At 32.2% G+C, this 27,864-nt stretch overlaps 1 pseudogene across 2 annotated transcripts in view; it reads right to left on the bottom strand.

Moving 5' to 3' along the window:
• Window positions 1-1,515: 1,515 nt before the first annotated feature.
• Window positions 1,516-27,864, bottom strand: part of LOC118193622 (hexosaminidase D pseudogene) — a 33,265-nt pseudogene continuing 6,916 nt past the window's right edge. For both annotated transcript variants that reach the window (XR_015038669.1, XR_015038668.1), the window contains exon 2: window positions 1,516-17,365. The product of XR_015038669.1 is annotated as a hexosaminidase D pseudogene, transcript variant X2 (transcript). The remainder of the gene's footprint in view (window positions 17,366-27,864) is intronic.

Raw genomic sequence — 27,864 nt, 5'->3', positions numbered from 1 at the left:
GCTCTATGAGCTAGCCCTTCTCTTCTAGGTCCTGGTTAAGGGCACCCCCTTGTGCGGTTTCCTTGCGAACTATCACAAAGTGTCTGCTAAATGACCGGAAGGTAAGCAACAAGGGAAACTCCTAAGGACACCCCTCTCTGCGGTTTCCTTGCGACATTAACATAAAAGGAAAAGAAGAGTTTTTATGAGGGAGAATTATGCTTAGAGATGCCGTAGAAGTCGTACAAAAGCGATTGTCTGATCCGCGATGCGGAAGTTTTGTCTGTTATGACTGTACAGTATTGATGTTTTACTTTTTATTAATCCAGAAATCTTTGTTAATTTAAAAAAAAAAAAATATTTAAAAGACCACAGGTATGATTATTCCTCCATCTAGGAGGTTCTCACGGTACAGCTATAATATTGGTGGCAGCTGGTGTGGACCGGAAATCCACGGAAAAAGTTTATGGACGTCAGTCCGAATACAGCTCATCTTTAAGCTGTGTTGATCGAAAATCGACGTAAAAAGTTACGGACGTCAATCCGGATAAACAGGGACGTCAGTCTCCCGAATGCAGCTTATCTTTAAACGATGTGGATCGAAAATCCACGAAGAAAGTTTACGGACGTCAGTTCGGATAAAAAGGAACGTCAGTTTTCTAAATTCAGCTCAAGTTGTGGGACAGTCTTGTCCAAGTATTATCAGTATTTTGCAGATATTACAGACCGCCAGATTCTGGTTTTCAGCTCGAGTTTGTGGAACAGTCATTGTCCAACATATCATCAGTATTTTTTTTAAATTTTGTGCGACCGTCTCGTGTTTCAGTTCGTTCAGTTTCGTCGTGTTCACAGCTTGGGATATCAAGCACCTTTATTTTAAAATTTCACCCCAGCCAAAAAAAATAATAAAGTGTTTAATAACACATTTGAATTATAATTTTTTTCTTATTATCATAAAGTCCTTCTACGAGTCACTTTCTTATCTAAACATAAACATATTTTGTATAATATATTATAACTTTGTCCTTTTTTTTCCTTCCCATATAGCTGAATGAAACTTTAATTTGGGAGCACCCACTATATAAAAATAAAGTAGAACAATTAAATACAGCAATTAACACTTCATACCACCAAATACAGTAGTACCTCTCAATAAGGGGCATCCACCGGAACAGACGTTTTGTCCCTTAAATAGAGGTAAATAATGTCACTTATTAAGAGGTAAATACGCGCCTAATTCAAAGGAACTGGGACCAAAAGAACTGTTCCTTAAGTAGAGGTGTCCCTTATAGGAAGTATTACTATACTTTAAAAATGAGGCACCAGTAACTAACTATTAATGACTGAAAGAACATCCTCTTACCTTTTGGAACCCATAAGTAATGGCATTGAGTTTTCAATTTCTACAGATTTTGACTTAGACAATCAATTATGATAAATGTAATATAAAATAAAACGCTGATTGTGGAACACAAATATCTCCATCTACTGCTTATTTGTAGAAGCTTTGTGAAAATAAATAACAGCAAATAAAAATAACATTGCTAAAAACAATTTATTTCACGATTTAATGCTCTTGTGATAATTTTCAAGATAATGACATCATTATCCAGGAATATAACAAATGGGAACCACTTTACATAAAATATTAAAAACCTTATTTTCAAAAATAAAACTTTGTAAATTATGCATTACATAACAAACTGTCTACCTCTACTCCTCCAAAAATTATTTTAAAAAAATTCAACACAAATCTTCAAACAATTTTTATTTACAGTCATTCATAAAAGGTATGGCATAATTAAAATAACACTACATTTCTCAACAATAAGAATTAAATGATTTGAAAACAAAATATCACAGCCACTAGTAATTTTATTCAAATTTAAATTGAAAAAAAATAAATGAAACTTGTTTCTAATCAACTTCATCATAATCTATAAGAATTTTTAATGAAAATATATTTGCTACAATACTGCACTTCTTATTCATATTACACATGCACATAAACTAGAAAATAAATATGATGCATGCAATAACTAATTTTATACTATTTTTTGATTTTTAAAAGATTACTTGCAGCCCAATAACATATTATGAGCATTTTAATTGTAACTAACTCAGACAGAATCCATTGTTACAACAAAATAAAAAAATCACAGAAAACCTCTAATCACAGCAAATATTAATAAACTATAATAAAACTTAAAAAGACAATCTTTTTTATGACATTATCACAGATTACAAAAGATAATGGACTGGAAACAATGAGAAAATGCTTATTCAACTGTTCTTAGATATTTTCTGTGAAGTATGAGCAATTCAAAAACATCTACATACTTTATCTAACTGACCATCTTTACAGGCTGAGGATGCAAATTCCACATACAACAATAATACCATAGCACAATGCATCACAAAACACATTCTTAATGTGAATTATAAAATAAACTCTAATGAATTAGTTTATAATTTTATTTTTATTTAAGGATACATAATATGTTATCACATTTCCATCCATTCATTAAGTAGACTAGAATTTAACCCCCTGACACATAATGATCTGAGATGCATTATTTATTATTAACGAGATGCATTATTTATTATTAACGTCAGAGCAGATTTGGATGTGAGCCAGACATCATGAAACTGCATTAACTTCAAAATAGTTTCTGACTATAAACTGTGCAATTATACACTTGAATAAATAAATATATACTTTGGTCCCCCCTTTGCAATGAAAAATTTTGTCCCTTCAAATTTTAAGCATATTAATTTTGCATTTAATTCATATACTAAGGGGTTAATATAACACAAGACAAATAATAACATTATTTCATTTAAAAATACAGAAATTTTCAAAGATGTTATTAAAATATTTTCAGCACAAAGTATTAAAAAGGCAAAGAAAAATATTCACACCCTGCCTAATAATAAAAGGATATGAACAGATAAAACACATATTACTAAATAATAATTACTACACCTGCAAGAATGACTTGAAAAATCTCAACATAAATCTGATACATGCACTTTGCACAAATGAATGAAACAGTATTTCTAATCACTTAATATAGTTTTTTTTTTTTTTTTTTTCATAGTACACAAAATTTGTTCCTACTAATCTGCAGTGATAAATTTTAAACTACACATTGTAAAACTAGGTTAAAAAATCATTTGAAGAGACACTCTGTAGACTTTAACATTTATGACTTATGATTGGGACTTTTCAATCAGATGTTAAAACACTGCTCATTTGAAAGTTTAATTTTAGGGATTAATTAAGAATCATTAAATATTATACCAGATTTTAATAAATAGTACAAATCCTTTACTTGCAGTTATTGAAATAAAAATATGGGTCATTACAATCATAGAAATGTGTTAAAGAAGCAGCAAAGTTACACTCAATAAGGGGAAAAAATTATTATTTAAAATCATTTTTAGTGAATCCAGTTTCAAACCTGAAGCTAGATCACAGACTAAATAACCATAAGAAACCTGAGCTAGTTTTGAATAATATAGAAGCTAAAATAATTCTAAAATAATTTTATTTTATGGTTAACAGGATACAGAATAAAATTTTGAAGTCTACTGAAATCTTGGTAAAGCAACTACTGTCATCCCACCTGAACTGCATGATAAAATCATAAAAGCTAAGCATTATTCACATATCAAGATTTAATCTTTTAATGAAATATAAATTTAAGCAAATTATGCACCTTGTTTGATTTTATCCTCTAATACAACTCTTTACATATTTACACTAACAAATAGACAAGTTAGAATTATTTTATTATTTATTGCATTATTTAACATGCACCGATTGACTGAATAATTAATTACATTAAGTGAAATTTTCCTAAAAATTTCCAGTAACTATATTAGTGAATCCAGTTTCAAACCTGAAGCTAGATCACAGACTAAATAACCATAAGAAACCTGAGCTAGTTTTGAATAATATAGAAGCTAAAATAATTCTAAAATAATTTTATTTTATGGTTAACAGGATACAGAATAAAATTTTGAATTCTACTGAAATCTTGGTAAAGCAACTACTGTCATCCCACCTGAACTGCATGATAAAATCATAAAAGCTAAGCATTATTCACATATCAAGATTTAATCTTTTAATGAAATATAAATTTAAGCAAATTATGCACCTTGTTTGATTTTATCCTCTAATACAACTCTTTACATATTTACACTAACAAATAGACAAGTTAGAATTATTTTATTATTTATTGCATTATTTAACATGCACCGATTGACTGAATAATTAATTACATTAAGTGAAATTTTTCTGAAAAAATTCAAGATAAAAATTGCAAAATGATTACATTAAAAATACAAATATCCTAACATATTCAGATTTTCAATTGGATACAAAATTATGATAAGGTATGTGGTGGCATTGTTTGCAATACTAAAATGCCTTTCATCAAACTCTTCGCGTTGCGATTTTCTTTTTGTTCAAGTGGTGACAGTAAAAAAGAGTTTGGAATAAAAAAATAAACATTAGAATTTGTTTAAAAAAAATAAACTCATTATCATCTGTTTTACTCCTGTTCCCTTTTTAATAAATTTATATAAAAAACTCTGTCCCTCTACAGTATATTGCCAGTACATTTGTCCTTAAACAATGAACGTATAATTTGGTGACCATGTTCGTGATTGATTGATTGCAAGTAAATGTCTGCACACAAGAATGGTGATACAGCATTGGAAAAATTAACAATTGCCAGGGTAAGTCAAAAATTTTTTCAATTTTGGAAATCTGACCCAAAAATATGGCTTTTTCAGATCTGAGCACAGTTCTACAACACTGGAATGACAATTGGTGAAACAAAATATGACTATGCAGTCGGTTCAATACAAACAGGGACATTGTCACAAGTTCGTGATATCCTTGGCACACCACTACATGATGACAAATATCTGGCCATTAAAAAGAGACTTCCTGAAAATTTTGTCAATTCAGAATCACAGAAAATTCAGAAACTTCTGACTGAATTGGTATTAGGTGACAGGAAATTATCCCAACTTCTTTGCAAAGTATGCAACTTGGCAACAGAGCAGGTGCCAGACAAATAAACTACCACTTAATATGTGCTGCATTTTGTCAGTAAGCAGTGATGATTTGTCCAAATTATCAGCAATGGCTGACAAGATATGGGAATCAAATCCCAATCCAACTTGGGTAGCTCACATTGTTTCTCCACAATCTGATAACAATATTGCACAAGATTTACAAGAAACTTGGCACTGCAAATAGCAGAAATGCATAGACATAGAAATTCCAGTCCACAAAGATGAAGATAAAGACTGAAATCAAGAAATGGTTGCATAAATAACAGTGGCCCAAATAATAGTTATTTTCACCAAAGCTTTGGCAAAAGAACTTACAAGCACACACCATCATGCAAATATCAGGGTTTGAAATAGAAAGACTGACCTCCCAGCTTTCGATGACAATCGAAAGTCTCGGAGGTCGAGCTGAGTTGTTTATATATATATGATACAACACAAAACACATTTTTATCGACACTGGAGTAGAAATATCAGTTGTCCTACCACTGCCATTGGAAAAAAAGAACTGTAAGCTTGGGCTGTTTCCAGCTAATGGTCAATAATCAAGCACATGGTCAATAACTGTTAAAGCTGGATTTGTTGCTATGCTGATCTTTCAGCTGGCCTTATATAATTGTACATATCAATAAACCTATTGTTGGAATAGACTTCCTTTCACATTTTAACTTATTAGTCAACAGTAAAAATACGAAATTAATTGATGCTACCACCTAATCGACAACTAATGGTACTTTATATAACAATGACATCACCCTAACAACAGATCCATCTGGTTCTGCCAGTGGCGATGTGATCCATCAATCATATAATGGTGAAAAACAACAGCTAATCTTTTTCTTTCAATCCCTATCATCAATGGAGAGAAACTATAGAACTTAGGACCGAGAATTACTTGCAATCTACCTAGCTATAACGCATTTAAAACACATTCTAGAAGGACGATCTTTTACTATCTTCACTGAGCATAAACCTATCACATCTGCCTTCCAGCAGAATTTAGATAAAGCCTTTTCAAGACAAGTCGGGCAACTGAACTACATTGCTTAATTCACTATAGACATACGGTACATTTCTGGAGTAGAAAACATGGTAGCAGACACACTATTGAGGATTATTTAAGATTGCCAGGAGGATGGACACCTGAATATTCTTTAATCAAATTCCAGTTTCAAAACAGAACAAATTTCTATCCCAGATAGAAAAAAGAAAATTTACTGTGATACCTCCACCAATTTTAACTGGCCATACATTCCTAAAAAATTCCAAAAAAGAATATTTTTTTCTATACATTACTTATCCCAGCCGGGAATTCGTGTAACAAAGAAGCTGGCAACAAAAAACATTTCATTTGGCTTGGCATAAACAAAAACTGTTAGCTGTGGATTAAAGCATGCCAAAGACCCAAAGTTCAAAACATACCCATGCTCCATCTAGTGAATCCAAAGTTCCAAATGAATGCTTCAAGCACCTTAAGATTGATATTGTTGGCAATTTACCATCTTGCAAAGATTTCTGTTATCTGCTTTTTATCATCGAGAGATTCATTTGGTGGATCAAAGATGCTCCTTTGGGAGACTAAACTGAAAACTCCATCGCAAATGCTCTTGTCGGGACTTGGATTCCCATACATGGAATCCCAAAAAAATACACCTAACCAAGGTCGACACTTTGAAGCCAACTCTTCAAATCCTTGAACAAATACCTAGGTTTCAAAGCCAACACAACCACAGCTTATAACCTACAATCTAATGGTTTAATCGAACGCCAACATCGAACTCTGAAACACAGCCTGAAATCCCACCTTCAAATATCAAAATTCTTGGACTGATGTTCTACCTTTATTTCTTCTTGGCATTCAATCCACTATTAAAGAAGATCTATTTTGTTGTTCTGCTAAACTTGTGTACAGCACACCAATCTGTCTGCCTGCAGAATTCTTCAGTAAATTCTGAACTGCTAAGCATTCAGATTTTATACAAAACTTGCAAAGACACATCCAAAATTTAAAACCAATTCCAACAATCAGCCATAGGAAAAAAAAAAAAAAAAAAACAGCTTTTATAAACTAGGACTTAGCAAATTGTTCACATTATTAATCTTTAAACATAATTTCATCCTCTCTTCAAACGACATATCTTCGAACTAATTTAATTAAGAAACATTCTGAAAAATTTTGTGATAGTTTCTCAGAGAATATTAATAGATAGCTTGAAACCATGTTTCAAACTCAAAAATGAAGTAACAGCAAGTCTTCAGACATGATAAGCCGATAACCCCTAAATCTTACAACCAACCCCTTCCTAGTAGCAATGATCCTTTTAAAGACACTGACCCTAGAAACACAAGAACCGGTCGAAGAGTGAGATGTCCTGCATATCTGAAAGACTATGAGGGATAACGCTTTTTCTGGAAAAAGGGTGATGGAGACCTCATTTGCAATACTGAAACACCTTTCGGGACACTCTTCACGCTGCAATTTTATTTTTGCTCAAGCAGTAGCAGTAAAAAACAGTTTGGAATAAAAAATAAACATTATTTTTTTTTCCAAAAAAGAAACTCGTTATCATTTGTTTTACTCCTGTTTTCTCATTAGTAAATTTATTTAAGAAAGTTTGTTTCTCTACAGTATACCGTTAATACATTTGTTCTTAATCAATGAACCTATAAGGAACATAATTTTATTCATATGCCAAGAAATTTTGGATAGTAAGAAAATTTTAGTTGTTTGCCAAAAGTTAAAAATGATTATCAAAAAACATATAAAATGCAATAACTATAAAAATTGCAAAAATTTTATAGCTTTTTTATTAAAGTTGACAATTAAAAAACAGCCTTAAAACAAGTTTGTTTCATACTATACTAATTGTTTTATAAAAGAATTTTAACACATTACTCATTCATGTTTCACTAAAATAGTTTTCATGCAAAATTTTATTTACAAAATTTTTCATTTGCATTAAAAATGGAAGAGCACCTCAGATCTTTTAACCCTCTGAGTGGCAGGATTTTTTTAATCTGATTATGAAGGACTGTATTGTAACCCTATTTAATAATTTATATAATTACTTATTTTACTGTCTGTTTTCATAAACTTTTATTCATTAAGATATTTAAATTATGAAAAAAAGTAAGAAAGCAAAATATTTTTAAATTATAAACTCATATATACCTACAGACAAAAAAACTCATGACCAGATAGAGGCAGTCATGCCACACAGGGGAATATATATATAAATTGTAAATGCTCACTGAAAAAATATGAGATTCCTTTCTACTTTAAGCTCATTATCTATTTCTACAACTATTTAGAACACTGACACTTTATTCTTCAACTTAAACATTTTATTTATTACGATTAAAATATAGATATATATATTATTATAATTAAGTAAATCAAAGACCATGTTTATAAATAAAATATTGTTTTTCTATGCAACAAGAATGAGGAAAATTTATTTTTTATAATAATACAGTATTATGCAGCTAAGCCTGAAAAATGAGAAATCATAATCTTAGTGAAAAAAAAAATCCATACGATATTTTCGGAGTATAAGTAAGAAGTAGCGTATGTGGGAAGTGCTTGGAAGCGTGATGTACTCCTTTTCGGAGTCTATTAAGTAAGGTTACATTTATTCATTTATTGTGCAGTTTAATTTCTGTAAATAAAATTCAGAAAGAGCTATCTGGAAATCTTATCTATATGGTAACTGTAATGCATTCAAAATGGATTGGAACAGTGAAACCGGGCAAGGGCCAGAGCAATTGTTCAGTCCTCCCTGGCCGCCAGAATTATTTCTAAAAACATGCCATGAAATCGGCATTAAAAATTATGTAATTTTTATAAGTGGTAAAGAAAAAAAATTGAATGTGAATAACCCAAAAAACTTAAAAGATGAAATCGAAAAAAAAGTATTGTTGGTGAAACATATTGATTTTATTAAGTGCATAAGAGATGGCAGACTTTTAATTTGCATGGCATCAGCTGAATGTGCTTGGCAAGTACAAAGTTTGTCAGAGATATTGAATATCAAAGCCTCTACAACAAACAAGGTCTTGTTAAATCATACAACAGTGAATGATTTAACAAGTAAATTTCTTCTGCCTGATATACCGGAAGATGTTGAATTATCTGAGCTGTAATAATGATATAGATGTAATTAGCTTAAGAAGATTTATGATAAAAGGGTCTGATAAAAACAGAAGGCTCTCCGAGAAGGTACCAGTCACAGTTATCAGACACAACATCCCAGAACTCATAAAAGTACGGTTGACCAGGCAGAGTAACAAGGTTTTATGGTAATCTGAGACAGTGCTCACAGCGTCTGAAATTCGGACATTCAATAAAAAGTCGAAATTAAATGTAATAGATGTGGTGACAACCACAAAAGAGAGCAATGTCAAAGCCAGTTAATAAAGTGTGGTTTATGCAATAATAAACACAAAGCTACCTCAAAGGATTGCCCGAAGTATAAAGGAGAGAGCAAAATTCTCAACTATAGCGCAGACTACCCCATCCCCATAGCAGAAGCAAGAAGAATGAATGGAATTTTTGTATGTCGCCAGAGAAAAGCAAATCTATCTTCTTCAGAGGAAAGAAAGGTAGAGAAACGGGTATTTTGAAGCTAAATGGTATCAGTATCCCAATGGTAAACGAGCTCAAAATTTTAGGATTGTGGTTTGATAAGTTGAGCTGGAATACTATACAATAAATAAAATCATCCCAAAATTGGAAAGGATGTTAAACGCGTTTAAGTTTGTCGCCAACCCAAAGTGGGAAATGAGGAAAACTGATCCAATCAGAATCGCAAATGCTACCATAAGAGGAAGGATTGAATACGATAGCTCCCTTCTCATGTCTACTTTGCAAACGAATATAAAAAAAAAAAACTAAGCACACTCTATAATCATGCTTTAAGACTTGCCATGGGGGAACCAATCAGCACCCCTTTACCTCGAAGCGGGTGAATTCACACTACAAATTAGGATGCGGATAGCTGCTACAAAATTCCCAATTAAAAATATTGCTCTCTTCAAAATATCTCCGACTATGACTAATTTGCAAACGTGCCTACAAAGTTGCAAATATAAGTGAGGCAGATTGCGGAAGCCCCTCAGCCAGAATATCAAAGATGAGCTCATCAAATCTGACTTGGATACTAACAATATTATCAGTTTCATGAATGAGCAAGACTTTTCTGAAGAAGTTAATTTCAGAATAAAAACAAACGAGTATGAGTTTCAAAGAAAGCATATTCCAGACAGGGAGATGCAACAGTGTTTAAGCCTTGTAATAGATGATTATATTAAGAAAGCATACAAAGTTTTTGAAACAGATGCTTCCAAGTCCAATGCTGGAGTTGGAAATGCAGTAGTAGGCAGAGATGCTGCGATTTTTAATTAGCGTATCAATACCAGGAGCTCTATTTTTTCTGCCGAGGCCTGGGCTCTCTGGAAGCTTTTGGATAAACTGAATACAAGCGATAAAGTCATTATCCTCATAGATAGCATGTCAGTAGCTAAAGCTATTGACAGTGTTCATAGGAAGTCAAATTCTCTCATCCTAAAGTTGTATGGTTTGATGAAAGCTTTTCACTCTCTTGATATTGTCTGGGTTCCAGGCCATAGAGGAGTAGAATATGACTGAACGAATATGCTGATAAGCTAGAAAGTGGGGAAATTGCCCAAAAGGTAAACAATCTCTCAGCAGAAGATGCAAGTAGCTTCCTCACTAGGGCCATCAATGCTGAATATGTCAATAGCTGGCTTACCTCCTATATAGGGCACAGGTTCAGCTACTGTAATGTTTATAAAGAGTGGAGCAAAGGACTAAACATTAGTAGAACAATGGAAGTCACAATTAGTAAAGCAAGACTGCAGATGCTAAATACGAAACAACTCCGATACAGATATCGAAGATCCGACTCTCCTTATTGTGATAAGTGACTGATCGACAGCACGGAACATGTAATTATTCATTGTAAGAAATATGAGGAAGCCAGAGGTAAAATGTTACGGAAAATGAAACTGGGGAATATAAACCTAATGGCCGATTTGATTGCCTACTGCAATAAGAATCCCTGGCGATACCAAATTTTAGGGAACTTTATCACCAAATGCATTCAGAACTCTTAAATACTTTTACAGGACTGACATGCTCTCTGGAGTGGAGGAAATGCGTCCATAATTAAATAAAAAAAAAAAAAGAAAGTTCGTTGTGCATGCATAGGAGCACAAGGCACCGAAGGGAAGCCAAGCTTCACAAAGTAGAAGAAGTAAGAAGTAAGAAATCATAATTTTTTTAAGACAAATATTCGCAATTAGAATATTCAGTTTGTTGCTAACATGTCTATCAGTAATAAAATATTGTGAAATACTTAGAATATATACCTTTCAAAATAAAAAGTTAATCTGCTTCAGAAGCTTTCTAAATCTTTCTGCAGCCGTCCTTTAATAATCTTATTTTTTATAGCAAATGCAATTTTACTTGGTAAATTAGGTCTATGTTACATTGGTGCTTCTACAAGAGCAATGAAATAGCTTACATCAGGAAATTAGCTTACTAAAATATATTTAATATGCGTAATGTATGCGCATTCTCTATGCGAATGCTTAAAGTTTGTGGCTTTGAGGTCCAGATTATAGATCATTCCAGATAATGGACGTGCGGATTACAGACTTTGTACTGTATATGAATCTACTCATCTAATCTGCATAACAGTCAAAATATTAGCTGCTAATATTTATAGTTAATCCCCCCCAAAAAAAACTAAATATGGAGTTTTGGATCGCCAATAACTGATAAACTACCAATGATGAACTTTCCAATGAGCTTGATCACCAACAGCAAACTTTACGATGAAATTAAAAATTTCACGAAATCTCTAAGCATTTGCAGATTTTTCTGTATTGCTTTATTTCCAATCATTTTAAATAAAAGAACGGGGATTATATTCCTTTTGTCATTTTGCAGGGTTTCCAATGAATTCGACTTTTAATTCTGACTTTTCAAAATCAAATTAAATCATCTTTTTAGAAAAACAATGGTGAACTAAGTTAACCAAAAGAATAATTCTATGCAAAAAAATAATGAAATGAGTTAAGAACAATATAAAAGTCTAATTATCTTACTCATAGTAAGAAAACTAAATAGGGTTTAACACGTTCCTACAGATATATAAATGGGCATGTGCTTTCCACAGACCAAAACTATACTTTAGTCTAGTAATACCTAAAACTAATTCTAATAAGAATTTAGGGTTATTTCAATCCACAATTATATCTTTGATATTACTTTAATAGAAAGTCAGAACTTGAGACCACATGTCACAGCTTCTTACAAACCACTACTTAATGATGTTTCTATGGAATTATCCACAAAATTACAAAGGGATCACGCCTTTAACACCATTCCGCATATGAGTTGGTCTGTTTGAGGAACAGACAATCGGTTAGGAACATGCTAAAAAATTCTTCAATCAGCAAACAAAATTAATGAATAATTCATAATAAAAACTATTCCTAAGGTATTTCAAAATAAAACTGAATAATAAAGAAATTAACTAGTTTGAAAATGTATTTAATCATGTAATTATTGTGGTTATTTATTATGACATACAATAACACAATATAGTAACCTCTGACTTGTGTTGCACTGAAATCTTCATTTTCGAACTTAATTTGTTCCTGGAGATAGTTTGTCACCCAAAATATTCATAAACTGAAACAATTTTCATGCAGGAATTAATGTATAATGAATTAGTCTGGCACCAAAAGCCTAATGCTTCCTTAGAAAAGAAAACTTTGAATGCAAGTTTGTTATGTGAAACTAATGAAATTCATTAACTCTAGCATTTACACAATGTTTAACATATTTAAAAAAAAAAAAACAGGCAAACTTGCATTAAATTTTACCATATCTCTACAAACGAAAGTTGACAGTTAAGTAAGAAACAATGAAGAAGCCAAAGCGCAAAATGTTAGAAAGGGTACCTTTTTCTGCAAAAATATCAGATAGCTGCTGCCCTTCAAAAGTTTTCTCCCCCCCCCCCTCTCTTCTCTTAACACAATTTTCTACTTGAGCATTAATGGGCCGTTTTCCTATTACAAATTGGTTCAATGTGATTTGTTTCCATCTACATTTTAAAATGTAAGGCATGGCATTGTCATTGCAAACATTTATGCTACGACTTACTACTACTTTATCAGGGTGATAATCTCCTATGAGCCTTTGCATCTTACACCATTTTGCACAAATTTTGCAGAACAAATAACTAAAACATTCTCCTCTCTGCCTTCTTCTCAAGACTACTGCACTAACTATGTTTTGGAATATCATTTGTTGCCAATATACATATCTCGAGATATCACTTGCCATCCAAGACATTTTTCATTTGCAAAATTTGAGCCATGCAAAATTCATGAGCTCAATCTGTTCATGATCCAAGGTTTCACTGTATTTATTCTAGGAAAAAATTTTGGGTAAAGTGCAGAATAGCCCACTTATTTGTTCGCCGCTTTTTACAAGAGTAAGAATTGGTTTTTTGTCAATTTCCTTTGACTTTTTAAGTGAAAATAGGTCAATGTGTACATAGATAACGATTACATGCAATTCTTAAAAACACACCAAGCAGTGGGTGATTCTGCATTTTCCCCAAAATTTGAGAAGTTTGTGCTAGCAAGAAAAGTTAATTCAATTTCAGGATAGTCATATAATGTCAGTTTTTCTTTTCATTATGATAATTTTTGTCTTGATACCCCATTTTTCTAAAAGCATTTTTAGAAATTTCCACATACTTTTTTTAATAATATTTCTACTTTTTCATTTTTTATTTTCTTACAAGTACAACAAGTTTTTTTTTTTTTTTTTCAAAATAAATTATGTACCACTGTCATGAAGTTTTAAGGAATGATGCCTTTTTATTAATTACAATATTAGGTACATCTGCTTCTACCTCCTCCAGCTATTTCATTATACGCTACTCTACAAACAATATTTTTTCTCACTTGCTTTCTTTTTAAAAGGGTTAACTTATGTTTTAATGATAACTATTTAAAACATGAACTCTTCATTATCTGGAAGAATGATCTGTATGTTCTGCCTCCAATTTTAGGAGGATTCAAATTTTGCCTGATTTTCCCTTATTTCACTCCCTGACTTTGGAAGTTATTTCAGGAGTAGAAATTCTGTTTTGATAAAGTATTTCATACAACTTAATATAAGAATCATTAAATAATTAAGCATTTCACAAAAACATTCTAGGTAAGTCAGTACAGTTTTCAGAATGTTAATGATTTTGCACCTCAAAGTTTTATGCCTTAAATAATCATATTCTAAACTATTTATAATAAATAATAAAATGGATCAACAGAGGTCAACTCACAAAAACCTTATTTAAAATAAAACTCTCAGCTTTTTAAACATTAAGTCTATCAGAAAGAGATTAGAAAAACCTTGTGGAAAAATTTGAATTATTTTAAACATGTCTGAAAATACACTATAATTAATTCAGTTTGGAACTTATTTTTCAAAAATAACTTACATGTCTAACAATATTTTTTATTATTCAAGTCAAGAAGTGACCATCTAATTGGAAGGAATTCAAATCAATTCTTATTACTCAAATCAAGAAGTGACCTTCTAATTGGTCTTTTAATATTGGAAGGAAGTCATTCAACAGCTACAACATATAAAATATATGAAAGACAGCAGCATGTTTATAACATAGCATAATAATATAAATAAATAGATATAAATGAGCATACAAATAAATTTACTCAGATAAATGAATATGTAATAAATTTACTTAAATAATTAACTTTTCTTGAATGCAGACTAGCCTTTTAAAATTAACTTTTCTCTCCAACATAAACTACAGAAAACAATTTATTATAACATAATAATTAATTATACATCTTCTACACCACAAGCTTTATTTAATCTAAAAAACAGATCTTCTAAAATGATTCATTTTTAAAATTTCTTTCATGTATGAATGAGATAATTCATAAATTTTTTATGAGGAAAAATTAAATAGTCTCAAATATATTAAAGCAAAAAATACGGCATTCTAAAGAATCAAAATAAAATCTTAACATTTACAAAACAATCTAGCAACAGATGTTATACATTTACTTTATACATACATACATATATCACACACAAGGATACATATACATATGGTGCGTGTGTGTAGTTACAAGTAAATACACAGGAAAAATATCTAAAAAAACAAAATATATCACCTTTTAAGAAATTTCACTATGAACAGCCTATCCCAAACATCTAAAAATATACATTTCTAGGTGAATAAACCTAGAAATGAAATGAACAGAATATTGTTTTCATTGGAATATCTCTCACAAAAAAAGAATTACATGCTTAAGCCACAGGTAAAAGAAAGTACACAAATTTAATTACTTACTAAGGGGTCGACGTGGCCATGATCGAAATTTTAATAAGTTATTTGCATTAGTTCGAATTTTTTCAATTAAAACCATTAAAGGTTTCACATATGTCATTAGCCATTCATCAATTGTGTGCTTATCATAAACTTCAGGCATTGTGTTTTGTATAAATGTGTGTAATAAAGTAGCATTTGTGGAAAGTGCTTCCAGGTTTTGAGTTCCAAGTTCAACATGAGCAGGACTTGAAAATAACATCTGGACATTGTATTCACTCATCCAGCCAACAAAGTGGCTATTTGATAGAAAGTTCTGCAGCATGAAGTTCAAATGAGCAAGTCTTTGAGCACCTTTAAAAACATTACTTCCTGGATAATTACATAATGCTTCTTCCGTACTGAAATTAGTATAGAGTGTTAATCTTGAGTCACACATCAAAATGTCTCTGGCCTTTTGAAAAAGATTATTATCCACAACTTGTTTCTCCAGGTACAACAAATTGATAGCAAGAGATGGAATTGCTACTGGTAAAAGTTCACACAAAACAGCAAAATGGTCATAGCGCTGCCAACCAGTTAATACAAAACCACGAAAAAAAACTTCATTTTGATATTTAGATAAAACATTAAGCCAAGAAATATGATTTTCCAGATGATATGAAATATTCGTTAAATACTGATTAGCTCCAGTGGCCCCTTTATAAGCACTAGCAACCCACACACCAGAGAAATATTTTCCATACTTTATCCAAGCATCGGGCTGAATTTTGTTTTCAACATATGGTCCATACTGCCAAGCCATTATTTCAACATACTTCCATATTTCAGATTTTTTTATTGTTTCATCAGGAACCATACGAAACATATCATCCCACATTATAGGTTGTATTTTATACTTCTCTTTTATGTACTTGGCAACATTTTTAACATGATAAATGAAAAGATCTTCTTTATCCATAAAATGTTTTCTCATTTTTTTCTGGCACAGATTACATTCTCCTATGTAATATACTTCATCTGATCCAATATGCAACCATTTTATTTGTGGATGTAATGCTACTATTTGATCAATGATTTGTTGAAGAAGCACCTGAGTTCCATTGTTGGAAGGGCAAATAACTTGTGGATATGCGGGTACTTCACGAAGATCCTGGTAAGTTTGAAGTTTCAACACAAATTCCATGTGCCCAAAAGTTTGTACTAAAGGCATGACCTCTAATTCATTCATCTTTGCAAGATACAGTATCTCAGTGAGTTCATTTTTTGTATATGCATTACGAGCAGAAAGCTGTTCCAAAGGGCCATGAAATGGGAACATATCTTCATATTCAATAAGAATGCCAGTTGCACCAAGTGCATGAAGTAGAGGAAACAATTTTTTATAATAATTTATTATAGGAGGAGCTCCTTTAAGATCTAAATGAACAAACTTTTTGTCTATGTTTATTAATTCTTCTGGTTTAGGTGTTCTTATACCTTTACTCACACGTTCATTTACTGAGCGTGCAGGGTGATCTATTTCAACATCATCCCTACTCATCTCATCAAGTGTATTGAATTGCTTTGATGAACCAGATCTCGATGCAGAGTTTTGATGAATACTAGCATGAACCTGAGCTTCCTTTAATCGCTGCCTTTCCAAATGCTTCAAAGATTGTGTTACAGGAAGCAAATCATTTATATTTACCAAAGGGCCAGTTCGAAAAGGCAGTTTCTTATACGAGCCATCAGGATCTACATGGACAAAATTTGCATGAGATTCAGAATCATGGTCTTCAGTAGCTAATGTTTTATACAAAATAAGGAATATTATTCCACTGCTTGCTATAAGAATGAGATAAAATCGAAATTTGGAATGCATTTTGCAGGACTGGAACATGCTAGCTGGCCACCACCTACCAAAATAATATGGAATTAATATTGACAATACTAAAAAATTCTAGAAACTTAAAAAGTTTCAAAAATACACAGAAATAAAACTATTCAATTAATTTTTACTTAAAAGAAATATGTTGGTGTCTAAAATCAAAGTTATAAACATTTTTGCAATAATTCAAAACACTTACTACCAAGCCACTAATACTTAGAAAATTAGTATCATATACAATCTGGGAAATGGTAAATCTAGTGATCTATGAGGCCACTAGATTAAGTAAGCATCTAGTGGTCACCCAGATTGTAAGTAAGCATCTAGTTCTCTTTAAAATGTTATGAAGAAATGTGTCTCAAGAAAACATGAAAATGATTGGTTTTCAATCATGTGACCATTCTTCTATGAAAAAAAAATCAGAAGACTCAATGATTTCAGTTAAAATGAATTCCTTAATCATTTAGAAGATGAAATAAGATAGAGAGCAATCACAAAGCTTCAGTCTCAAGCAGCAGTCATTTGATGTTTATAAGCATTTTGAATTGTCATGCGCAGACTTTGACACCAATTATGAACAATGGATTCCATCACCAGCAACCTAGGCCAAGGTCATCTCAGAATTATGACAGCTGCAGAGAAGTGATATGTGGCATTAAAGCATGATGTCTAAAATGCTCTCTCAGGACCTCACTGCTGTATCTGGAATTTCAGGCGAATTGTATGCAGAGGTCCGGCACAACAGATTGCAGAAAAGAGCCTGTCTTTTGTGCAGACAGGTATAGTCCTGGCATAGTCAGACTGGGACTATATCCTCTTCAGTGATAAACTGAAGTTCAGTACACAGAGTAGTACTTCATGAGTCTTCATATGGAGAAAGCCTGAGGTCACTACCATCTCTCCAACACAGTGAAAAACTTCTTTTAAAATGACAATCAAATCTTTAAGGTAACCACAGCCATATACCAGTATGGAACTTAAAGACTGGATTAGTCATTATTTGATCCAATCTGGATGAAAAATGTGTTATAATAAAGCATACTAAACAAGAAGGAATACAGCATTTAAAGGAAAGGAATTTTTTACCTAACCAAAAAAAAAAAAAAAAAAAAAAATAATGATAGGTCAGTCTGATCATAATAAAGATGTATTTTAAGAACAGGAATAATTGAGAAATATACCTTATTCAGAAGAGAATTCAGCCATTTTCAAGGAAAAGGAATCTTTGTGTACGCGGCACACTGGATGGTTGCAAATTTCTATATGTCTTCGATGTGGGCATTGTTTGAGTGCACAGTGCTTAGAGAAAAGGTTCTTGAGCCACATGTGAAGTTTTTTCAAGAAAGATGTGCGAGAGGTTTGTCCGTTTTGTTTTGTTTGCTTAATTATGACAAAGCATAAAAGGGCTATCTGCCTAAGGCGAGGGATGCCTTCACAGAGGACTTTCTAAGGTAAACTTGCTCATACACACTCTGCACATGGGGAAAACCAAAAAAGACACGTTCACCAGGATTTGAACCCAAGACCGAGCTATCAGTGTTCAGTGACTTTACCACTCAGCCACTTGTGGGCCGATGCACGAGAGGACTTTATGGATGATAACATTAGACAAATCAGAGCTCAAATAGTTGAAGATTTTTTGAAGTATTTGCTACTGATGTTGCCAGAACTAAATTCCATACGAGTATATATGAGATGTTCTAGAAAGAACCACTACATGATGTAAACATACTTGCCAACCTATGACACTCAAAAATCAGGAGATTTTTTCACAATGTTAAAAAGACTTTTTAAATGATGAAAATATAGTTTTTAATAATGAATTAACTTTAAATAGTAACTAATTCTTAAATGCAAGCAACACAAAAATAAATACACATCAAAAACTTACACATCAAAAAATTTTTATTACTTGCATTGTTTAAGAAAACAAAAAAAAAACAAAAGCACTTTAATTAGTTTTCATACAAATGTTATAAACAGTGGCAGATTTTGCTTTCTTTAAGAAAGAAACTTCATAATTTTGTTCATAGCAAATGCCACGTAGGCCAGCTTTCACTAATAAAAGTTTTTCTAATGTGTCATCACTAATATTAGATCTAAATTTAGTCCTCATTTTCGCAACAACACTGAAAATCCTCTCACACTCTGCATTACTATGGGGAATTGTCAAGATGGCCAACATAATTCTAGACAGTTCACTATATTTTAAAATTCCATCAGCATCTTTCAGTTTTCCAATTAGACTCCAGTGGGTGTCAATCCTAGCTGATTTTATAACTTCATCCAAGTTTTCTAATTGTAAACTGCTGTTATGCAGCTGTTGGAACTGTTTCAATTTTTCCTTCCTTTTAGAACTCCTTTCAAGATAATAATAATATCAACAATGTGTTCATCCATCTTTATTGGTAAAGAAACTGCCCCCTTTTCAGCTGCTAAATTTAAGAGGTGACAGGTGCACCTCATAATCTGAAAATCTGAATTTTCCTTTCTTAAGATACCTGCAACACCAGTCTTCAAGCTTACCAATACTGGTGCATTATCAGCACCAAGTCCTAAGCAATTATCCAGAGGGACTGCATTTTCTTTTAAAGTTTTAATAATTAGCTGTGCTATATTAAAGCCTGTCAAATGTCCTTCTAAGGTGGGGACAGAAAGTAAACTGCACTGAATTTCTGAAGACTCTAGATTAAAAAAAGAAACAACAATTGGATACAGTTTTGAATCGGTATTATTGCTTCCATCCGTAGAAAGGCAGAACGGAGCTGCAATCAATAACTGAAGATTTGAATAACTTTTCAAATCCATTTCTTTAACAATTGCACCTGTTTTGGTTCTTGCACTTGAGTATTTCTTAGCGATTTCACTATCAGGAAACATTTTTCTAAATAAAGCTGCAGCGTGATCCGATGCATTCAGTGGCAGATTGTGCTCCAGCAAAAAGGCAAATAACAGACATTCTGCATTAATAACTTTTTGGTCCTTTGTTTCCGAAGAAAATTTTAATTTTTCGTTTTTTTCAAAACAACTCATGTTGTCCTTGTGTTTTTGTGTATGCACATGTTTGAGAACATCCGCCTCTCCACCATGCGAAATCAAAAAATCGCAACAACAGACGGTACACATCACAAATCTATTACATCTCCTTGAGGAAATAATGGAAGGAAAGTCAACTGTGTACGATTTTTGAAACATACATGAGTATTTCACCTTTCTCAAAGACATAACAAAACATGATAATTTCTAAAGCTATTTCCCGACAGCACGTGTACTCACACAACTCAGGACAAAATGACCAAAATAACTAAAGAACATCCAAATAACAGCTTGCTTTGTCCTCATTGGCTAATATATGCAAGATGACATGCAGTGGAACACGATGCCCATTGGAGAACTGGAGAATGAGGTTTCTGGATATGTATATGCTCTCACTCACAAAGCAGAAGTTATCTAATTCGCAAGGTTTTGTTTTAGATATAATCTAGAGAAAATTCAATTGCTTTCAGACGTCCCAATCACTTCTTTTTGTTCATAAAACAAAGTATTAAGCCAAGTTCCATAAAAATCGTGAGAAATTTTAAGAATAAGAAAAAGTCAGGAGAAATATATTGTAAATCGGGTTGGCGGGAGAGCGGTTGAAAATTGGGAGTCTCCTGCTTAAATCGGGAGAGTTGGCAACTCTGTAAATATCCCTCAGGATCCTACAGATATTAGAATCTAAACTTTTAGAAGAATGAGAATTGTTACCACAAATGATAACCAATAACCTTATTTACAGTCTGAGGATCCTTTGTAAGGCACATAAAACTGTATGAGATGGCCACAGTCATTATTAACTGAACAATTCTGAAAAATGAGGTGCCATGTTTTTGACATTTTGGGTTTAATTTAAATATTGTGATTACATATAGCAAAACTTTTACTTTGCTTGCAATGCCATCTGACTGTATCGGGCATCTGGGTACAAAACATCATTACAATAAATCAGTTGTGAAGAGAATTCGATTGAACCTAATGTAGAGTGGTGTTGACACTGTGCAAGTGATGCCAGTTTCTAGAACAAATAAAAACTTAGGCCGCACAACCGGTATAGTGGTTAGAGTCGCTGACTTATGTGCTGGGCAATGGATGTTTGTAAATGTATAATGTCGGTGCGGCATGCCGGCATTCTAAATATGGAGCTAGATGAAAGTCCTCTTGTGTGGTGGAAAGGAAAGGGGTGGGGGACAGGTCCAAAGGGTTCTCTTCAACAAAATTGAGCAGGGGGACTGAGCTAAATCACACTGTCACCTGAAAGGTGGGCAAGACTGTTGCCAACGGCAAACGTAATCTAGCACTCCTTGCCATGAGGAATTTTGTGGTCTTTTGCTGACTAAGTCAGACAAATGAACATAAGCAATAACAACAAAATAAAAACTTAGATTTAGTTTCTAGTTAACAGTTTAACTGAGACAGCTGCAACCATGAGCCCAAATACAACACTGCGACTGATTTTTTTCACGAACTAAGCTGGATGGACATGAATCATATGGTAGGGATTTTTTTTCTTACTTATTCCAATTTATTTTAAGTGTATTCAAAGACCACAGACTTGAGGAGCCTGAAAATTAAGTAATCTAAGATAATTATGCTGATCATCCTTTGTATTTAACTGTTTGATCAAACAGTGTTTAATTTAGTGCATTTATTTAATTGTTTACATATTTATTTATATACTGGTAAAAATATGAACTTTTTCAAAATTGAGTTCTGCTACATATATATATATATATATAAATTTACGATAAAGTGTAATAAATAGCTATTATTGCATAACTGATATTATATTTAATTTTACATTTTATTGTATAATTTTCATAATTATATTACCATTCTAATACAATTATTATAATAATTTTATCATAATAATTATTATATACCATTATCTTTGAGCTTAAATGTATGTACATTATTACACATGAAAAAAGTATAATAATTATATTATAAAAATTATTAGTAAAGTTAATTGATTATAATAATTATATTATTATTAACTATTATATATATATTTTTTTTTTACTTTTGCACTAAAATCTATATTTGGGGGAGGGACAGAATTATTTTTGAAAAAAGAATGAGAACATTCTTGTATAAAAAATCAAAATATTGGCAAATCCGGCATTAAATCAACTACAATCAATCCCACTCAATTTTTTTATTATTATTATTATTATTATTTTATTACAAAGGGAATACTTCTGTTGAAAAATATAATCTCATAATTTTTAGTGATCTTAATTTTGAAAGTAAGTAAGGAATCTCTTCAAGTAAAATTCATCCACTAAGGAAAAAAATTTCAACATTTTTCCTTTCCAGAGTCGCAAAACAAGGCAAATCTCTTTTATTTCTGCGAATATGAAACAAAGGCACGAAAGATAACTGATGACAGGATCACCTAATGACACAGTTAAATCACAGTTATGATACATCTGATGTAAACATCAGACTTTCAATGATATGTGCTTTATTATAATTAAATGTGCCACCCAACCTTGATAGTGGTTAGCGACACTGACTGCTGTACCAAAGGGCCTAGGTTGGAATCCTAGAGAAGGCATGGATGTTTGTAAATATATAGTGTCCGTGCAGCACGGGATCATTTTAAATATGCGGCGAGCCAAAAGTAAGGTTAGTGTTGGGGGAAGAGGGGTGGGAGATCCTCGGACCCATTCCCCAGAATGCTCTCCTTCAAAACTGGGGGCGGAACTAAACAAAGTCACAGTGTCACCTGTATGGTGCTTGACTCTTGCCAATGACAGGGCAATCTTGCACTCCTTCCCACAATGAATTTTGTGGGCTTGTTCTGATGTTACTGTCAGACAAGTGAGATAAGTAACAACAACATTATAGTTAAATGCAACCTCTGCCAAACAGGAATAATATTTCCAGATGTTTTATTAATTCAAAATACATAGTTCTTCCCATTCCCAAATGTCAATAATTTATAAACAGACATGACTCGCACTTTTTGTGCTTATGAATTAAAGATAGTAACAAAAGCAAGCACATATGAAATTTTAAATTAAACAAAAATTCAAGTTTATACTGGTACTGGTTTAATATTAAATCTTTATGCATTTAGAATTTCAAATTTATATCATTCCAAGGAGTAAATTATTCCACCAGTCAGAACAGTTTACGACTTCAAGAAAAAATACTGATATTGAATTCTCCAAATTCATAGAACTTTTCTATAAACCTTAGCAATGTCAATCTAAGGTTGAATTTTCCCCAAATTTAAAGATTTACATTAGTTCCATTCAAAAAATTCAAACAAAGCTGACAGATAAAATAACATACTCTAATACACTTTCTCTTTCAAACAGAGAGGAACAAACCAGTTTACATCGTTAAAAAAAAACAGAAGAAATTTGGCACCTTTTTATTATTCGCAGCCCTCTCTCAAACTTCACCAACCAATGGAGACTAATTTTTTGCCAAACTATGTACAGCCATTTTCAACAATTGTGGTATACTAAGAATTATGCAAAAGTGCAGCCAATTAACAAAATTAAAGGTACTTATATATTATCCCATCAACAGTGAAACTATCACCAAGCAGCACGATTTAACACCAAATACGGATAAGCATGACATCATAACACACTTCGCTTTTGTTTGAGAAACCCTATTCATTTGCGATAAGTTGTCTTTTATTTTTATGAATGAGGGTATAAACTAGTTGTTGTTGCTGTATTTTTTCTTCCATTTTGGAAAAAAAAAAGTTCCAAAACTGAAAGAACGCATTCGTTACTACACTTCGGTTCATTAACATGTATGGAAAAGAAAAAAAAAAAAACAGCTGGATATAGCTGACAAACCAGTAAGAATGGAACAATCATCTGTGGGAAGTTTGTATTCAAAGTATTTTAAACAAAGCTTCTGCTAAAATCAAAGGACCTAACAAAACAGTTGAAATCTACAAAAGCCTTTTTATGAAATGGGTCAAATAACTTCCACAGCAGCGACTAACTGGTGGAATGTACAAAAACTGTTGAATGTCTTATTGTTAATAGCTGCAAATAGAAGTACAGCTCAGAATTCTGCAAGAACTATTGGTGCAATTTTGAAGGTATCGTCGGCAAATTTTACAGTCCGCAGAATAATACGCTAGACCCAAATTAAAAATTAAAGAGAATCTACATTACCATAAAACATTTTCTTTTCTTTGTGGAGGAGGCACTGTTCTTCTCATGTATACAACAATTTGTTTTAATTTAAAAAAAAGGGGGGGACTACAAAAGTTGCGAATCATGCACTAATTTCGGTCCATAAAATTCAAATATTTAAGAAGTACAATTTCATAGAATATAAATTTATATGAAATTCTCTTTTTCTGAAGAAATGCGACACGTTCTTCTCCATCAGCCAGCAAACTACAGTGCCATTATGATTCATTACAAAAAAAAAATGTACTTGAATTTTAAAAAATATAAATCAGAAAAATGACCATCTAATTGAAAAGAAGAAATCACCTCTTGCTTACTGTGCACGCATGCATACCTGGGTTTGCCACATAAATTCAATTTGCCGATGTCACGGGTTGCCTATTTTGGCAACATAGTGAGCTGCCTTGTGAATACTTTTCAGCAGTATGCGCATAACCCAAAAGGACGAGAAATTCTTTAAAGCTCAAAATATGGTATACTTCTGACAATAATCACATTTACCCTTACCAGAAACAAATGTTTTGAGTACAGGTCTCAAACAACTTAGTTTTTAAGTATCTTGGATTTTATATTGTTTACACTATTGATTGTAATAAAAAAGCCATGATTAATTTCTCAAATATTGTTTCAGCCATAAGTACTTGTCCAAATTAAAACTGGTAAGCACCAAACTAATATATACAGTACAAAGTCCGTAATCCGGACTCGTCGGGACTATTAAACGATATTCAGGCGATTCCAGATTAGGGGTTTTTCTGGATTATAGATCATCAATTTAAATCCGGTAAGATGGCATGCAGAAATTATACAATTAAAAATATGAAACCGTAATTTATGAAATAAAGAGCAATTATGATCTAAAGGGTATCAAATTTTACAAAAAAAAAAAGGGCTTAATATTTGTTTACTTTATTAAACATTTCTTTCAACGCATGCATGCGTAAAGTTTGTGCCTTTGAGGTCCAGATTATAGATCATTCCGGATAATGGACAACCGGATTACGAACTTTGTACTGTATATTTTTCATTACAACTTCAGCAAAACCATTTATTGAACCTATCATGTGCTTTACAACATCAATACAAAAGCCAGCTCTTAATGTCTGTAAAACTTTGCTTTGGCTTAAAAAAATATATATATATTAAAAATGTTAGTTGAAGCAAAGCTTATAATTTGCATAAATTTCTATAAAATTTCAGAGGTTTGAATCAACAAAAGAGTAAAATTGAAAAGATTTCCTTTAATACCTTCATGAAATTAACTTTCTTCAACCATAAGGATTTTTTAAGTGTGATTTCTTCATGCAAAGACAGCATTCGTTTAGCACACCTTAAGTACAGAGTATAACCATTCTAATCCCATTAACACATCTAAACACAAATTTAAAGATTACAAAGCTATATGGTACAAATTTCAGAAACTAAGCATTTTGAACAACTTCACCTACAAAATGTGCAGCCAGTTTTAAGTATGAAATTTGTACTCCTGGAAAAATTGAGTGTTATTTCAGGACAAAATATACCTTACAGTAATTGTAATAATGGTCTGCAAAAATAATTCTTTTAAATGTTAATTTTCCTTACAGTGTTTTATATAACCAAAACTTACATGACAAGATTAACATTTTATTGTCTCCCAATTTTACATAGTTCACATTTTTTATGAGATATCTGGGTTAATCTTTGGATTATGGTAACTTGGCGATTTTTTGGTGAAAATTTGGCGACCAACCCTGCTACAGCAACCTGCTAGTTTTTGTTTGGACAACATTTTGTTTTCACGAAGTAAAGGCATTTTTTTTTTTTTTTTTACTCAGAATTTTTTTCCAACAATCTGCTAGCCAAATTACGCTTATGCTAGAACTTTTATAGAACAAAAGTGCTTAATCATGACGAAGATTAGGTGCAAAATTGGGAGAAAGTGCAGAATCGCAAACTGCTTGCCCCGGTTTTAAGAATTGCACATACACGGTATCCATGTACATGTCGACCTATTTTCACTTAAAAAAACATCCCAGAATTGCACAAAAATGGCATTGCGCACACTCCTGACTTATGATCCATGTACACAGCTAAAGTCCTAGCTAGTAGCCTTTATTGCCTTACTAAAATGTCGCCAAACTACCTGTTACCATATTCCTAAGATTAGCCGATATCTGCTTTAAAAGAGAAAAATACTTGTCTTTTAAAATAAATTTTGCAACTAAATACACCTTGAATGTCTAGTTTCACTTGCAGAAGGAAATTAGAGGAGACAGAGTTGACTTTAGGGTACTCCTTGTATTATCGCGAAGTTGTTTCATTTATCGCCAAGTTGTTTCATTTATGGTAACCTGAGTAGTTGAATGTTATGGAATCCCTATTATGACATAATCATTTGCATTATTCTGGGAAATTTTGAATCTAGGGATGTTTTGTAAAGGCTTTTGTGGTGTGTGTTGTTAGGAAGTACATTGCTTGTTTCATTGTTTAGACAGTAGAATGGCTGAATGTAGTACGATTAAATTGAAGTTTCTGTACGATTTGGAACAAAAGGGGAAAAGTGCATTAATTGACTGGTGTGTAAATGAAGATTTACTTAGTAGCCATTTCCTGGACAGTCGGGAACTATGCAAGATATTTTTTACTCTTATTTCTGTGAATTTATGTGGCGATGCGGATATACGGATTCGAGCTCACATAATTTTACGAAGTTTTTGGAAGCTGTTAAGGAATTTTGTGTGCCACAGACTGAAGAGCAAGGAATTTCTAAATAAGGTAAGTGGATATTTGCTTTGTGTACTGCTTAAATACTTAACAGATTTTTCTTTTTTTATGTTATTTTATAGTTTGGTTTAAATGTAGTTTATTGAGGTTATGTATTTTTTGTTTGCCTCTAGTATAGAATTGGGTGCTCCCTTCACTTTTTAAGTGAAAATAAATCAATGTGTACATGGACAAACTCAAGGGAGTGCGCAATGCCATTTTTGTGCAATTCTTGGAATTTGTTTTTAAGTGAAAATAGGTCAATATGTACATGGATACCAAAATTGTGAAATTCTTTGTCTCGTTATTTTGGCTTTGCGTAGCGGCGATTTTCGGCGTAAAAAATCGCCTCTACACAAGCCAAAGAATTTCACAAACTTGGTATCCATGTACCACCAAAAATCAGCAAGGGTACTCTTAAATATACTTTTACCAAACAGACTTTTAAACTACAACAATTTTGATCGACACCTTTTAGTAAAAATGCATCAAAACTGAATTTTCATATGAATACCATAGAAAAAAAAATTTTAATAGCTACATTAGAGTAAAAAATTCATTCTCATGGCATTAA

Source organism: Stegodyphus dumicola, chromosome X1, assembly GCF_044657685.1.
Source record: "Stegodyphus dumicola isolate Sdum_Otavi_A_Nest chromosome X1, ASM4465768v1".
In the NCBI taxonomy this organism is placed as follows: domain Eukaryota; kingdom Metazoa; phylum Arthropoda; class Arachnida; order Araneae; family Eresidae; genus Stegodyphus; species Stegodyphus dumicola.
This window is presented reverse-complemented; position numbering and strand designations above follow the sequence as displayed.